The sequence below is a fragment of the Siphateles boraxobius genome, unplaced genomic scaffold (genome assembly GCF_051911475.1).
Source record: "Siphateles boraxobius isolate OS27281-9 unplaced genomic scaffold, OSU_SipBor_1 68, whole genome shotgun sequence".
In the NCBI taxonomy this organism is placed as follows: Eukaryota; Metazoa; Chordata; class Actinopteri; order Cypriniformes; family Leuciscidae; genus Siphateles; species Siphateles boraxobius.
This window is the reverse complement of record NW_027509195.1, coordinates 7,786,951-7,799,250: the sequence shown is the minus strand read 5'-3', so window position 1 is coordinate 7,799,250 and position 12,300 is coordinate 7,786,951.

Here is a 12,300-nt window from a genome sequence, read left to right as displayed (position 1 = left end):
GATGATAATGGTTTACAGCTTATGAAACCCACAAATCAAAATCCCAGAAAATCACACAGTAATTACACAGGAATACCATGGTCATTGAACCAGGTTTTGGTTCTGTTGGCAGTGTGGGCAGGTGCAAATCCTGATGGAAAATGAAGGAAGCATCTCCATAAAGCTTGTCTGCTGAAGGAAGCATGAAGTGCTCTGAAAATGTCCTGGTAGTCGGCTGCGTTGACTCTGGATTTAATAAAGCACAGTGGACCAAAGTCCTCTTTTCTGATGAGAGCAAATTTTGCATCTCATTTGGAAACCAAGGTCCCAGAGTCTGGAGGAAGAATGGAGAGGCACACAATCCAAGATGCTTGAAGTCCAGTGTGGAGTTTCCACAGTCTGTGTTGGTTTGGGGAGCCATGTCATCGGCTGGAGTTGGTCCACTGTGCTGTCCACTCAACGCAGCCGTTTACCACGACATTTTCAGAGCATTTCATGCTTCCTTCAGCAGACAAGCTTTATGGAGATGCTTCCTTCATTTTCCATCAGGATTTGCACCTGCCCACACTGCCAAAAGAACCAAAACCTGGTTCAATGACCATGTTATTCCTGTGTAATTACTGTGTGATTTCATGTAATATTCTAATTTTCTGGGATTTTGATTTGTGGGTTTCATAAGCTGTAAGCCATAATCATCAAAATTATAACAAATAAAGGCTTGAAATATCTCACTTTGCATGTAATGAGTCTATATATTATTATATACTGTATAATGAGTCTAATATATTGGTTTCACCTGTTAAGTTGAATTCTTGAAATAAATCAACTTTTTGATGATATTCTAATTATATGACCAGCACCTGCATTTTGTGTTACACAGAAGAAAGCGGCAACATGGAACGACATGAGGGTGATCTTTTCAAGGCTGATGTCTGCTTTCAAATGTATTCTATATTGTAAAATATTGTGCCCTGAGGTCGAGTCGGAGGCTCTCACAGAAGCAGCCTGTTGCCCCAGTCACCTGTGAATTATGTCTAACCTTGAGCAGACATGCAAAGAATTACAGCCAGGGAGAGAGGGGGATGTGACCATGTAAGAAGATGAAGAGGGCAGAGGTGTGATTAACAGCATCTTCTGCAGGCCAATTAGTTTTTATTGAAGAACCTCCCATTTTAAATGAAACTGGTGGAAGAACGAATAAGGTTTATGGTATTACTGTTCCCTAGTGAGGTGGTTTGAGGTGAGGTGTATTTATCTCTGTGCAGTAAACTCATGTAGACAGATGAGAGTGCGAGTGAACTAGAGACGCTAAGGGAGGAGTACACTCATACAGTATTTACTGACACACCAGCTGTTTCATTCAGAAATGCACACAAAGTACAGTAAACACTTCTGCACCTGCGAGCCTCCGGCATTATATTTTAATTTTCATTTCTGGATAATGACGGGAAACAATTTTTTAGTTGTTTCATAAGCATTTCTTGGTGTAATTGACTGTATTATGCTCTAGTAAGCAGTTCTAGTATATAGTCCCCTGCTTTCATTATATTACAGTAAGTTAAAACATTATACAGCAATTCAATTGGTGTGTGCAGTGTATTTTGGGGGTATGCATGCACCAGTGAGGCTGTAAATAATGAAATTACATTTTATTCAGGGGCTTTTTAAATCGAAGATGAAAAATGTGAATTACATTGAATCTATAAAATTCAAGGGTGCTCCCCAAGGGTGCGTTCTCTCCCCACTGCTCTTCTCCCTGTACACTAATGATTGCACTTCTAAAGACCCCTCTGTCAAGCTCCTGAAATTTGCCAAAGACACCACTGTCATCGGTCTCATCCGGAACGGTGACGAGTCTGCTTACAGACTGGAGGTTGAACAGCTGGCTGCCTGGTGCAGTTACAACAACCTTGAGCTGAACAAGCTCAAAACAGTGGAGATCATCGTGGACTTCAGGAGGAACAGCCCAGCACTCCCCCCACTCACCATCATGAACAGCACTGTGGAAGCAGTGGAGTCATTCAGGTTCCTGGGCACTATCATCTCTCAGGACCTGAAGTGGGACAATCACATTGACTCCATTGTAAAAAAAGCCCAGCTGAGGAAGTTCAACTTGCCAAAGAAGCTGCTGATTCAGTTCTACTCAGCCGTCATTGAGTCTGTCTTATGCACTTCCATCACTGTCTGGTTTGGTTCAGCTACCAAATCAGACATCAGGAGACTACAACGGACAGTCCGGACTGCGGAGAGGATTATTGGTGCCCCCCTGCCAAACCTCCAGGACCTGTACTCTTCCAGAGTGAGGAAGAGAGCAGGTAAAATCATCACAGACTCCACTCACCCTGGACACCACCTGTTTGAACTGTTACCGTCAAGACGGAGACTCAGATCACTGGCCACAAGAACATCTCGGCACAGGAACAGTTTCTTCGCACAGGCCATTTCCCTCCTGAACAGTTAACACTCCTCCCAAGGCATACGCCTGTAAGTGCAATACTCCCACTGTTTAGTGCAATACCCTACAACTCAGGTGATACTTATATGTAGATTTATTTATTCATAATATTCAAAACACTGTAATATATGTTCATAATCTGTAAATCTGAAAATGTCTATTCTGACTAAACCCAACTGTGATACATTCATTCTCATATATTTATATTTTTATTCTTTATTCTTAGAATTTGTAGTTTTATGTTTCATGTTTCTTGTTGTATTTCTATATGTCCACTGGAAGCCTCAGCACCAAAACAAATTCCTTGTGTGTGCAAGCACACTTGGCAATAAAGCTCTTTCTGATTCTGATTCTGATTCTGATTCGGAAAACACATTAGAAAAAAAAAATAGTCTCCCAAAATGAAACAGTTTCATTTTGAACAATGTTGAATTTACAATGTGCATTCACTGTAGCTTTATAGGCTTATTCTTTGGCTGTTGACCGGCTTTACTTATGCTGACGTTGTTTGTGTTGGTGTAAAGAACTTGTTAAATATGTTGCTTCTTAAAAAGGTTTTTTTTTTATATCGCTACATAAGAATTATTATTATTATTATTTACAGTGGTGGTGTGTGTTGATGTAAATCACAAAGCACAGCAGCCACAATGTGTGTCACTGCCTGACCCGTGGGCTCACTCACAGCCGGTCGGGAGGGGGGATGTGGTCGTAAGCTGATTAGATGCACAGGGCAGATGGGTCTGTAAGTGTGTATGAAACTGGATGTGATGTGCGCTGAGTATTGGTGAGTCTCCTCTCACCAGCCTCAAATGCAATGAGCTGAAGCCACTTAACCCTCACTACTCATCTGCTTAGAAACCAGACTGTCAGCAGCTGAATTTAAGGAGATAAGCTGTACAGATCTATGTCAGTTATGGCTAGTCCTAAGCATCAGATTATATTGCTGGTGGGAATGAACTTTGACCTATTTAGTATCTATGCTTTAGCAGAGAAAAGCAAAGTCAGTTCACTCAGACGTGTTTTGCATCAATTCCGGGCCATATTTCAGGTAGCTATTTTGGGGATCCATAAGAAACTCACTTTGCCATACTATTTTAAAGACTTCAAAAATAAAACATTTACATAACAAAATAGCTTTCAAGGTGCAATGACAATTCTATCATCATTTACTCAGCCTTATGTTACAAAGCTGTATGACTCTTTTATATATATTGTCTATATAATGGAAGTCAATGGGTTCCAATGTTGTATGGTTTCCAGCATTCTTCAAAATGTGTCCTTTTGTGTTTTGTAAAAAAGCAAGCGTAAAAGCAAATCATTTTAGGGTGAACTATCCCTTTAATAAAGTCCTGAACTGATCTGATTGGTGCCGAATTATGGACCATAAAACACTTTACTCTTATTAAAGGGAAAAATATGTTTAAGGACAAAATAATTGTATTTAAAAATATATTTATATATATAAATGTATGACCTCATCGATAAGAAAAAAAAAAAGTTTGTGGAGAGACAATGTATAAATGGCCGAATTCTGAAAGGAACACTAAGGGAGAGGATGCAAAAACTGAGGCCGATACTTAATATTTCATCACCTTCAAAGATCTGAGAGAGAAACACTAAGCAGGTGAGGGTACTGTTTAACAGGCATTGCACCCTATGGACATTTGATTAGACTTTCTCAGTCAACAGTCATAATTAAAATTATATGAGAGCTGATTTTGAAGACTAGAAAACTAAAATTGCAGCCCTCTTGAGTAGCTTCCCAATAGTAAAAGTTGCTTCTTTGGCTTTATTATTGTGAGAAGCAGTGTATGCAGTATATGGTAGGAGAGAGCCATTGATCCTGGCTTGGGAAAGTTCTTTAGGAAATGTAGAGCATTCTTATGTCTGTCTGCTCTGTGTTTAAACTCATGAGATAGAGGAGGGTTAGCCAATGGGATGAATGTTTATTTGGACTTTGACCTAATTGCTTTGCTATTCTTGCTGTAAGTTGTAAAAACGTGCCTTAAAATATACCGCTCAAAGACCTTGTCCATATGCTTATTTATTATGTCAGGCTAACAGGTGGTATTCGTGAGATAAACCAACAGCCCTTTTTCATATTTGTGTATCACATGCAATGTCTATTCTGAAATCAAGTCGATGTTTTATGCAACTAGGAGGAAAAAAAAAATCTAAATCAAGGCCTGTAAATAATCTTGATGATTTGCACTGACAAAATCTAAAAATTTGTTAGACAAATTCCAAACTGAGCTGCTATAGATGGTCAATTTAAAGATATTGCCAAAGCAGTGGAGATTAGGTCAAATCCAATTAAATTAAATTTAAATACTGCAAAGTAAAGTTAGAAAGTAGCAGTCAAGATAAAAATACATTAAAAAAATATGACCAACTTTCTTCAAACTCTTTATTTGACTTTTCTGCTTTTTCTCTTCTACCGCTTTACTTTGTGGCTCAATTCCTCTTTTCTTCTTGTCTCTGGATATTCAATTCCAGCCGTCTGTACCTTATAAACGTTATTTCACATTTCCTCTCTCGAGAACAGATGTGTGTCCAACTCTTAGTTGTCTTTGCATCATTCTTTGAAATTACACGGTCCCAACTGATGGCAGGTGTTTTGGTAGATAAGAGCTAGACTGTTTGTCTGGTTCCTGTTTGAATCTCAGAGTCTGTTTGTGTGTGCGCCCAAAATCCTTCCCTTTATTGCTTTGGAAAGGAAAGTAGTTTTGCTTGTCTCTACATGTTTGTTATGTTGTGGGCATAAATTATTAAAGAGAAACTGCTTCATACAATTGGAAAGCTTTAACAAAGCATTGATTAAAAGTAATTCCTCTCTCTGTTCTTTGAGTGTGGCTAATTGATTGTACTTGATATGTACAGACTTCAAAGTTATTGGATGATTTTAATGCAGAAATAAGCTTATTTTGATTAAACAAATGCAGCCTTGGCGAGCTGTTAATGTTTTAAAAACATAAAAAAATATCACTGTACTAAAACTAAAAGCAAATTATTAATATTTTTTGGAAAATATTTAACTTGCATTACACGGATCTTTTTTTAAAAACCAATTATTATTATTCATGTCATTTTATACATTTATTTTAAATCTAACAAAATTATTTAAAAAAAATAGATTTATTTGTAAAGCACTCCCCACTGGTCTTTGTTTGTCACGGAACGTGCAAGGCAAAAAGGTGTGAGGACTCAAGTGCAGGAGAAATTATATTTATTTACAAAAGATAACAAACACAAAACAAAACCCACGACAGGGAAAACATAACTAATAAATATAAAACAAAAACAGAACATGAAACTTACTGGAGGATCACAGGGAGCAGGAAACATTAGACAACGATCCGACAAAGACTGCAAACAAGAGGAGACTTAAGAAGGGAACAAATCAAGAGGGGACAGGTGGAAGAACTCAAACAATAATCAGGTAACGAGGGGGAGGGATCAGACAACGACAAGAGCACATGGCCCAAAATAACAAAACACCCATGTGCAACACAAGACAGGACAGGCATGTGACATTGTTATCAGACAGGAAGTTGCAGTGAGTGACATCCTGTCCCAGTTTTATGCCAAAGGATAATGACGTCGAGAGAAAAAAAGAGACAACTTTTAATTAAATATTCAAAAGACTCTCACTCACCCGAATGCACCTTCAATTTTTCATAGGCACAATTTTTCTGTTGTCATAGAGGTATGCGTACTTGTGTGCACATAGTATTTCATCTTTCAGTGTGTGCATAGAAAGATGGATAAACGGCACACACATCATTTTAGTCACACTAAATGAGGCGGCAGTACTGTAGCGCTGTAGCTCCGCTACTTTATGTGAGGGAACTTGCAACATGTAATTTACATTCCTCAAATCGCCACAATCCTCCCTCCAAAACATGTCTGTCTGAATGGGACAGTAACCGACATGACAGATATGCAGTTGTGACTGGCCACAAACTACATCAAAACAATTCAACTGAAACTAGCAGGAGACAGAGAAGATTCGCTAGTCTGGCGCTAGGAGCTAATCCTTTATGTTTTGACACAAAAACAGTATGTGTGGTAAACTTTGGATTACACTTTTGCATATTCAGACACACAAACAAATTATGAACCAGTCAATATAACATGGGTTCATACTGAACCACTATGATTCATAACAAAAAGGAGCTGACTTAACACAGTTAACACAGTTGAATTTCTTCACTTGCACCTTTATTGCATGTGCTGGGTGGCTCATATGAACTCACTGCATGAAAGACGCAGGGAGGACGGGTGTGGGAGGAGAGGTGAGGAGTCGGAAGGGGAGCTTCATTATCAGAGCCCCAGAAAACACAGCATGCAGGCTGGGGTGTGGAGAGAGCCGAGGTCTGATGTCAGGTGATCCGGAGATTAGATCACCTCTACTGGAGCAATCTGCGTCACAGCTCTGAAGGGCTTCAGGTGAGTCAGAGGACAGGTGAGGAATGTGCCAGGGTGGGCCGCAGGTGATGGGGTGAGTAATAGAAATGATGGTGCATAAAAACCAAGTGAAGAAAAGAACCTGCATGATATTACCCAGCACTACACGCACGAGATGAGTAATGTGTCAAGCAAGAACGCATTAGACAACAACAAGCGGTTCAATCCGGTGAAATTCCACACCTCTCCTCTGTTTCTGCCTCCGGTTACACTAATATCTGCTCCTCTCTCTCTCTCTTGCTTTCTTTTTCTGCATGTTCAACGGGTCTTATGAAAACTCTTGCAAAGAATATTATATTGAGTATATGAGTCAGATTTTTTTGAATGTTTAAATATTTTAAATATATGAAATTGGTTGACTAGATTTTTTTTGTTGTCTTTGTGAGACTTCAAAGGAGAATTTCAAATAGGCTAAAGTTAACAAAATCAAATAAATTATTTACCAAATTTTACCATCTACAAATACTGTTCAGACTATTATTTTATGCTATTGCCATTGTTTTATGTTTTTCGTCAGATTTAGATGCATTAAAGTTGTTGGTAGAATTTTTTTTGAACAAAAACTAGATTTTAATGGAAAGTAAATACATCTAATAGTTTACATAGGCCTATGTTTATAATATCTATATTTTCACAGTATAAATGTGTCTTTATATGTGAAAATATTCATATTTTAGGAAGGGGATCCATCATAAGGGCATCCTCATATTTGGTGATCTAAGTCATCAAAAAGTTTGAAGCTCCCCTGCAAATTCAATGCCATAATCGACAGATATGCTATCTCAGACCAGACTGTACTCAAGAACTGCATTACAAAAACAAGGAACAACCCAAACAAAGGACCTTCTGAGTGCTGTGAGCCTTCCTTCACTGAAACAGTCTTGAAAAATATCTCTGTGGAGGGACAGGTTCAGCTGACCTTAAGACACAGACTGCAGACTCAACATGCTGTGTGATCATATACGTCAGCAACAGAGGCAGTGGGAGTAAAGCTGACGACAGATAAATGTAGACCTTAAAGGGATAGTTCACCCAAAAATGAAAATTCTGTCAGTAATTACTCACCCTCATGTTGTTCCAACCCCGTAAGACTTTCGTTCATCTTCAGAACACAAATTAAGATATTTTTGATTAAATCTGAGAGCTGCATCACTATCTTATGCACTCAAGTCTTTTTTTCTCTCTCTCTGCGCAGATAAGTTGTGTGAGTTTCTGATATTAAAGTCCCTGTAAAGTCAAAATTAAGTATGTGTCCTGAGTTTGTTACACCACAGAAAAATGTGTTATTAGTCAAAATCTTGAAAAAATGAGCAGTAGTCTCTGCTCTCAAACGCTGGGGGCGTGTCTGCTGGCTGCGCTGAAACCACACCCACTCGCGGGAAAGCTGCCGTGTGGACCATAGACATAATAAATACATAGACGCCCTATTGGCTGCTGGAGCGTACGTCAACGGCGCTGCCATATTGCAGAGGGCAACTTTCCCATACCTCTCATTACGGGAATTGAGAAAAATCCCTGTTTCGTGTGCTGCTTGGGGCTGTACAAATCACCACACAATTGAAAACAGGTCTCGGGGAATTACCTTTCACAAACAAGACTGAACATTTTTTTCAGGTTGTATTTGGTCATTATATAATTAGTAATAGTAACGTACACCATATACAAACCACTGAAATCGGTTGATAAATGTAAACGTTATTATTGTTTTTATCCAGGAAAACCACAGCTTACCCGTTTTTGCATTTGTTTACAACGCAGTCTTGCCCTCAGCAAAATGGCGGATGCGTTGACGTATCGCAGCAACGTTCCAAAGCGGCCAATATGGCGTATATGTATTTATTATGTCTATGGTGTGGACTACAGAGTGTTTGCACCTACGTCACGATTTGGTCAGTTATCCGGATGCACAGCCATATTGGAGATACTCGGATGTAAACAACAGCATGGATTGCACTGTTTATGTACTACTGAACACATTGTTACACTAATTTATGATGTCTAAACTACGGAAAAAACACATGGAAGCTGCAAAATCATATAGAGAAGGACTTAGTAAGCAGGAAAGAGCACGGAATTTTAACGAACTAAAGTTAATATGAGGTAAAGATTATTACCTATATTTAATTATTACCTATTATTTAACCTTCCAACCACTATAGATAGATTCTCAAATAGCTTACCTGATCTATCTCAGCTGCGCAGTGCACCCAAACAAACAGATGAACTAGAGGAAATGACTAGCAGTTTGAGCACCATGTTCTCTAGTACACTAGATATTGTTGCACCAATTAGATTAAAAAAGGTTAGAGAGAAAACTAAAGCACCATGGTACAACAGTGCTACGCATGCAATCAAGAGAGAAACTCGTAACTTAGAGCGTAAATGGAAACAAACTAATTTAGAGGTCTTTAGAATCGCGTGGAAAGACAGTATGTCACGTTATAAAAAGGCTCTAAAAGCAGCCAGGGCTGAGCATCTCCGCAAACTAATAGAAAATAACCAAAATAATCCAAGGTTTTTATTCAACACCGTGGCTAGACTAACAAATAAACAAACATCACCAGAGCAAAATATTCCATTACAATATAGTAGTAATGATTTTATGAATTACTTCAATGAGAAAATAGAAAGCATCCGAAACACAATTGTAAATATACAATCCTCTATGATGTCTTATGATTCAGCCTCAATTATGGCCCCTCTAGAACAACTACACCGTTTTACAACTATAGGACAGGAAGAGCTAAATAAACTTATCATTGCATCTAAACCAACAACATGTTTATTAGATCCAATACCCACTAAACTACTGAAAGAAGTGTTACCTGTAGTCGAAGAGCCTCTTCTTAATATTATTAACTCGTCTTTATTTTTAGGTCATGTTCCAAAAATATTCAAGCTGGCAGTAATAAAACCTCTCATTAAGAAACCGCAATTTGATCCAAATAACTTAGCAAATTACAGACCCATCTCAAATCTTCCATTTATGTCTAAAATACTAGAAAAAATTGTGTCCGCTCAATTGTGCTCTTTCTTACAAGAAAATGATATCTATGAAAAATTCCAGTCGGGATTCAGACCGCATCATAGCACAGAAACTGCGCTAGTTAAAATTACAAATGATTTACTTTTAGCTTCTGACCAAGGCTGTATCTCAATACTAGTTCTACTCGATCTTAGTGCTGCGTTCGATACTATCGATCATAAAATACTCTTGGATCGACTACAAAACTACACTGGTGTTCAGGGACAGGCATTAAGCTGGTTTAGATCGTACTTATCAGACCGTTACCATTTTGTCTGTTTAAATGGGGAAAAATCAAAGATAACGTCAGTAGACTATGGAGTGCCGCAAGGATCGGTGTTAGGCCCTCTGCTATTCTCAATATATATGCTGCCACTTGGTAATATTATAAGAAAACATGGAATTAATTTCCACTGTTATGCTGATGACACTCAATTATATATCTCATCACGACCAGATGAAAACACTAACTTATCTAAATTGACAGAGTGTCTAAATGATATAAAATGCTGGATGACGTGTAATTTCCTGCTATTAAATTCAGATAAAACGGAGGTACTACTTATTGGTCCAAAAAACTACCCACAAAATCCCTTACAATACAACTTTAATTTAGAAGGATGTCCTGTTACTTTATCCACTACAGTAAAAGACCTGGGTGTTATACTAGACCGCAACTTGACTTTCGAAAATCATATTTCATATATTACAAGAACAGCCTTTTTCCACCTTAGGAACATTGCTAAGCTACGCAACATGCTATCTGTTTCTGATGCAGAAAAGTTAGTTCATGCATTCATGACCTCGAGACTAGATTACTGTAATGCTTTATAACTCTGGAATAGCCTTCCTGATATTGTACGAGACTCAGACCCGCTGTCCCAGTTTAAAACTAGATTAAAGACGCATCTCTTTAACCAAGCATTCACTTAATGCTTAACCTTTGATACTACTGCTGAATCAGTTCGAATGCATTAACATTATGAACATCAGCTATGCTAATTATTTCCCATCTGCCTTTCTGCTTTTATCTCGGGACGCTAGTCCCGAGGTAAATAGCGTTCGTCAGCTCCAGTTTGTATTCAGCCTCTCACGGAGACTTCAGATGCCCCAACGCCTGTGAAGAGACGACTTGACGCCTGTGAAGAGACGACTCAAAGCCGGCGATATGTTATGCCATAAATTAATACTTGATTAACTAACTGTATTTTTCTATGTACATTTCCGAAATGCAATTTCTGTAAAGCTGCTTTGAGATAATGTGTATTGTGAAAAGTGCTATACAAATAAATTTGAATTGAATTGAATTGAATTGAATTAAAGATCCGACGAGTTAGCTTCTCTAGCCCTTACCGCTATTACTCCTTCTATTTCTTATCCCGACATAGGCTACGTTCAGATTGTCAGAACAAAAAAAGCATATGAAATCCATTTCAAGCTACATCCATTATATGGTTTGAAATCCTATTCAAATCACATATCAGGAAATCCACTTCAGTCTGATCGATCTGATCGGATTTCGCGTGGTATGTGACTTTCTCACGCCACTTAAAATGTAAACGCCAGACGTTGTTATAGGGAACATTCTGAAAGTCGCTGCCGAAACAAGGTGTTGTTGCAAAGTGCCGGAAAAGCAAAAAATTATTATTTTTTAAACCGGTGCAGATAAGAACGCGGAAAAAAGCTGTACATACCAGCCGCCTACAGTTCTACCGCTCAAGACACAGGAGTCCAGCACGGCGGCTACACATTTAGATTGTTGTAAAATTTAAATAAGACAACATCTCTATTGCAAACCTAAATGTTTCTAAATGCAAACCCCTCCATCAATGCAACGTCATTGCCATATTGCCAAACAGCAGCATGAACACACAAATCGGATTCGAACAGTTGCGATACACAGTTTGGACATCATTTTATATCAGTTTCCAATCAGATACAAAGATAATCGGATTTGGACTGACAGTGTGACAGTGTGAATGTAGCCATAGCTAACTACTTTACATCAACATTTTAGCCATAGTCAACGCTTCTTTAAAAACATGTGGCTGATGCTGTGCCTCTCTCAACCAAAAACACCTTCTTTCATCTGTTTTTTTGCACTCTTCTCTTTAACTTTTGGCAGCCTATAGAACTCTAAATGTTTTTTCCGAGTGCGACGATTAGTACAGACCAAAACACAAGATTTTTCAGCAGCAATAATCAGCCAAATATGCAAGTCCGTTCAATTCAGTGCCATGTTTAAACCCTCTATAATTATAAAATAGTTTTATAACTTGTCGGAGACCAGTTTTCTCCGACGAAAGTTTATAAAACTATTCCATGTAAAATGATCACTATAGAGGCGGGTTTGGGGCTGTGTTCCTTTGGCTGT